Raw genomic sequence first — 6,027 nt, 5'->3', positions numbered from 1 at the left:
ATGCTTTGATAATAATGTGTGCAACTGTGCATTGTCCTTGCAAGTCATTGGCCTACGCCTCCTGTGTGACCGTCTCCCAAGTGTTCGACCCGAGAACGCCAAGACTCACGGCACAAAGGCGATGGAAGTATGAGACTGAAGACAATTGTGGAGATTGTAGCAGACGCTAAAGTAACATAAACTGAACTGTTTTGCATGAGAACATTGAAGCGAGTGTAAACATCGAATTTGCCTCCAGAACAATCAAACATCCAAGCGCGCGCACACACACACGCGCGCGCACACACACGCTCACACGCGCGCACACACACTCACACGCGCACGCGCGCACACACACGCGCGCACACACACACGCGCACGCGCACGCGCGCACACACACACGCGTACACACACACACACGCGCACACGCACGCACGCGCACACACACACGCGTACACACACTCACACGCGCGCACACACGCTCACACACACACACGCGCACACGCCTACAGAAGCACACGCTGCACGGGCCACGCACTCGTTGCTTTATTGATAAGAAGACAGTCGTGACAAGCTGCAGACAAGCGCCATCACACCTTGCATGGACATCTAGAAGACCCCAGTTAAGGCACACAACATGTGGGCAACTTACTTGAGGAAAAGCATCGGCGTTACTACCGCCTGTTTGTGCTCGTACACGTTTCAAAGAAAACTGTTTTGCTTGTGCGTGATTGAAGGTGGGGCTTGAGGAAAGTTACGTTTCTAACGAACTCGAACAGTTGCTCTTTTTGTGAAGAAATTGGTAAATATTCGTCGACGTTGCATTTGTGTGCGTCAGCGGCGACGGAGTCGAAGATGACATTGGTCGAGGCGTGGCGATGAGCGACGAAGCACCAACGTTGGAGCGTGAAGAGGGCGCTTTAGTGGACAAGACACAGCGCACGACGACAACGTGACATATCTTGGACTAAGGTTGACAAAGTTCCACAGGTCGTTGACTCGACTAAGAAAAACTAAATGTGGACTTAATCAACACCGATTAAAACGAACTTAACATTTTTTATAACAAATTATGATTGTAAATTAAACATAAAAAGGGTTGCAACTGTACCGACTAATATGTAACCAGATGTTTGTATATTTATTTCTCTGTATCGAACATTGAAAATATACACCGGAATGCCAATCTAGTACGAATATTCTTTGAAAAACTGGACCATCGTTTAAACATTGTGAATGTTGTACAAACGACATGGCGACTTGTGGAAAGTTATAAACACATTCACAATACTTACAATTTGACTCTCGTAACATGATAAAAAAAATTGCGTTACTTTGGTGAAATATACACAACGTATTCGAAAGAGATTTCTTCCATGTGACTAATACCATCCCAGAGCACCGAGCCAGGTCTGGGTTCAAATGTGGACCGGCACCCACGGTCACACATGGTTACACATGGTCACATAACACATCGCACATTGTTCTGAAACGCAGCGGCAAGTTTCTGGTCTCGGAACCATAACAAATGGCAGCACATTAAATGTTAAATACAATATGGATTTTTCAGCTCGGAGTGAAACTTGTGTAGGTCTTAAAACATGTGCCCCCAAAGTGTAGAATAGTAACACGTCTATTGAAGGGACTTCAGAAGTAGATGTGACATCAACTGCTCGTTGTGACCATTTCGAATGCGGATTGTCTGGTACTGTGCTAGCACAGCAAACAATGTGGGGTTTTTCCTCTCGAATCGCAGCAGTGAATTGTGCAGCTTTATCCTCGATCATATTTTTTTACACTATATTTGAGATGGACACAATGTATCTACGGAGTGGATACGGAGAGGAGGCAGAGACAGAAGAGGAGATGGCAGTGGGAGAGAATCGAAGCGTTTGGAGGCATCTACAAAACTAGAATGAGGAAAATGGGGAAAATTGGAGAAGCATTTGGCCAGCAGCAGGACGTGACAAGCTGATGACTCCACACAGTACAATATTACTGGAAACATGTCGTAACAAAACCCAGCGCAACTTGTATAATAGCTCTTACATTGAAAACTTAATCCACGCATTTAAAGACTAAAAGAACCCCTAACTAAATGTTGTACATCTACAAGTAATCTACATCTCCCATGATTAAACATGGGCACACGCACCAAAAATGTAACGGCAGAAAAAACTATGAACGTGCAGAACAACTCGTTGCGTTTACAGACCACTTCTAACAAAACGAACAAGAAAGTCCATTAAGGCAGCCTCCACTTTGTTATAAGATCGGACTGTGCAAAAACATACGTAGTCCTCACTCGCACACACGGTGGGCACACAGACTTGGAGCACACGTGCTCCAGTTTAACACGTAGCAGGCGCTCGCGATCAATATCATCCATAACACAGGTGTGTTTGCGTTAGGTCGCGTAAAAAAAAATGCGTCGTTAAACCCGCCACCACCCGACACAGCCAATTAGTAAGGTTTGTCACGTAAACAGAACATGCCAAATCGTTACTAGTACAGCAAGCCGGTGTGTTGGAGAGCAAATCCATAACATTTTAAATATTTTGTAAATGTAATTCTTAGTCGAGGCCCCTCCTCCACCCACGGTGGTGCGAGTAAAGCAACTGCAGGGCTGCACCTTTGCCACTGTGCCCCAGTAATATCGATATGGGCATTGGTGTTGTTTGCAAAGTGTCAATGGACGAACGGTTGGACAAGATTTGCCCAGGCATAGCACGCAGTCAAACAGGCTCACTAAAATTAGATTTTCATAAAATCCGTTATGACATTCAACAACAACAAAATAACATTCTGTATTGTGTATCCCACTCTCATGTGCACATCTGATCAATCAAGGGAGATGCTCAAACTGGAGTTGCTGCAATGTGGCGATACTCGATCTCGTACACGGTCCACGATCATCGTGGTGTCCGCTTTACAAAGTAATGTCGTGATAATGGTTCCTCATTTTACATTTTAAAGTATATATTTTAATTATGTAAAACGCAATCCAATGTTCCAGATAAATAGCTGATACGTATCAAGTGCCTTTCAAAACGTTTCCGTGAGTAATTAACAGAATGGTGGTTGTGTTATTTATTTTTCCAGTCCACTTCATTATTTTTCACCCCTCCGTCCGCACGTGATCATGATCATTTAGATATTTAAAATGAGCAATTATGAGAATACCGATGGCAGGCTTGTGTTGAGTAGACTGCAGTGAAAGAACTCGCAAGTCATCTTTATGCCTTCAAGTGCGCTCAGCAGAGCACAAACAAATCAATGAACCGGTGCAATGTCGTGATCGTCATATCGTGGCATGAAACAGTCGCAGCAACCCTCGGGAAAATACATACATAAATATTATTTTCTCTGCTGCAACTTGTCTGCTACAACCTGTCCCAAGAAACCGGATCGCACGGGACACAATGAAAGTCACACAGTTGATTGTTTCATCAACGCATGTTGATAATCGACGTTTAACGTTGATAATCGAAGTGTAACGGAATGTGGTACTAGCGGTTGGTTGTAAACCGTTCACAAGCATGACCACGTGGTGTTCTCCTGAAGAACACAGACCTCAGCACATTTTCTTCAGACACCCTTAAGTCTTTGTTGATTTGTTTCGCTCTTAACGTTGAATACAAACACTCATTCACCGATCAGCCAACATTTAGTAATGCAAATCCGTATTAGTAAAACATGATTTGGGGGTAAAAGTTTTTTTTTTATATTTCATTAACGAGCGTTTGGAATGCAAGATGAAACTGCAGCACCCAGAGAAAACCTGAGCACACGAGAGTGGTACGAGGGAATGCCGCCGTATGCACCACACAGATAGATTCACGAATCCATTGCTCTACAGGACTGCCATCTTTGAGTTAAATCACAGCCCAAGCCTTCATCTGGTGTTCTCCAGCTTCGCTTCTGAGATTTGACAAGATCTGGCACATTCAAGGCGATTTGGTCATAGATCAATAGGTTCATAGTATCCCTCTAATATTTAACGGAATGAAATGTCTACAATAGCTAGAACTAATGACAAATGTTCTTCTTAGTTTCAAATAATATTTTTTTATAAATTAGTGACACAAACACGTGGTTCTGAAACATGGTTACAATTGCCACGCTTACAGGTGATGTACGGACTTGGTGAGCACACTTGCTGATATTTTACCGAGTTATTTCACCGTACACCCAAGTGCTTTTACCCATCACATTTAAAACGAAACCATGCTTCCTAAAGCAACGTGCTTCCTGACACAAACTTATTTTAAACGAATTGCTGGGACATTTTTACATCATAATTTACCGCGAGACAAAAGGTCAAAATAAAAGCACACAATACGTAACGACTTTTTACACAGATGTGCGTGGAGCAGCCCTTCGTAAATCCTCCGCTGGGCGAGGATCTCGCCCCACTGCGCAGGCTGCTGCTGTGCGGATTCGTGAGGAGGAAAGGCCTTTCCCGCCAGCAGTGGCATAAGAAAGAATGTGCAGGGCTGCAACGTCACCGTGATATTCATTGCAAGTGGAGTGACTGGTGGCAATGTCTGAACGGCGTCTTTGAAGGTTGGATACTGCACCATGATTGACTGGTGTAAAGGGTTTTGTTGTATCCGCCGTGGAAATAATACAGCAACTCAAAATAATTTCCATGCGCTTTTAAACACATGTAAAATAATGTTCTCGCATTATTGTTAATGTGGTATCATGTTTCCATGTAAACTAGCTATTACAGAAACAAAATCAAACAAATGAACAAAACATTGGTGTTTACTAGCACTGAAGAATGCAGTATTCCCTTTCAAATAATAACCTGATCAAGGCGACATGACCCATTGAATGCACATGCATACAGCCAAACAACAACAACAACAATTGTAAAAACACCAAGTACTCATTCTTGGGGCAAGTAAAAAATATAAATATTAAATTAAATATCTTTAATAAAATAAATGTATTGTGAAAGTAAATGATATTAAAACAAAAGCACATCGACTAGAAATGAGATTTTTGCAAGCCAAACCAAATATAATTACCAACAAAACATTTGTGTTGGTTTATATGTAACAGGCATATCCATATAGGGTGTGTCCAAAATGGTATCATCCAATATTAAACAGAGTAGTTTCATGGAGGTTAATGAAACCACACAAACACACTGGGTAGTATGAACATTCTATCGTCGGAGTCTCATCGCTCTAAACCTCCATGGTGGTTGCTACAGCATTGGCTGTTAAGGATCGCTTGACCTGTTCAGTTTAGAATAAGGAATATTTTGCCACTCTTTCAACCACGCAATTGAAACTGCTCTTTGTACTTCTTTAACAGCTAATACCTGCATAGAAACCAATGACAAAATGTCGTGTAAACTAACGGGCTATCTGCCCACGGATTATGATGACCTTCATGGATACCCTGTGCAGTATGTTATATGAATAAATAATAATTTAGGGGTCATTTTATGTTTGCTTGGAGCAAATGGCAAACTGCAGGCAGAGTATTCCAACGGGCTTATATAATCCCCCAACATGGGAATACATTACTCCGATGAACTGAACACATGCGTCAATAACACTGCCTTAACATCTATATATAATAGGCGAGGCATTTGGTATGGCCCTTCTTAATAGCGCACAATGTGCTATGAATGTGCTCGGTAGGGCCCATCGCCTGAAATGTCGCCTCTTGTGTATTTTTTTCCCTGTTTCCGCAGTGTCATCGACGGGGTGTGAGCTGCTTTGCTATTTGTGTTTGTGCGGCATTGCCGACGCAGCAGCAGCATCGCCAAATGATGAATTTACTCACTCAGAATGTTGCCGGATTATTAAAAATCACTTGCACTAATTGCTCCACGTATTTCAGCCGTAAAATCCATGATTATTTTTGGATAAACAGTGCTTTTGTTTTAATATCGATTGCAAATATTATAAATAAACACAAAAATGTCGTAGGTGCAGATTTTATCCGAGTATCATTTTACGGTTTATAAATTATATTTGTTCACGTTTCCTTGATTCTGAATCATTTGGTTTTAAATTCTTGTGCTAA

General features: G+C 42.2%; 1 long non-coding RNA gene across 1 annotated transcript; it reads left to right on the top strand.

The window, feature by feature from the left end:
* The first annotated feature begins 470 nt into the window (after positions 1-470).
* LOC144727480 (uncharacterized) lies at positions 471-5,929 on the top strand. Its single transcript, XR_013587396.1, has 2 exons — positions 471-885; positions 4,341-5,929. It is a non-coding gene; the product is annotated as an uncharacterized LOC144727480 (long non-coding RNA).
* Positions 5,930-6,027: the final 98 nt, after the last annotated feature.

The sequence above is a fragment of the Lampetra planeri genome, chromosome 25 (genome assembly GCF_965212315.1).
Source record: "Lampetra planeri chromosome 25, kcLamPlan1.2.h2, whole genome shotgun sequence".
In the NCBI taxonomy this organism is placed as follows: domain Eukaryota; kingdom Metazoa; phylum Chordata; class Hyperoartia; order Petromyzontiformes; family Petromyzontidae; genus Lampetra; species Lampetra planeri.
This window is presented reverse-complemented; position numbering and strand designations above follow the sequence as displayed.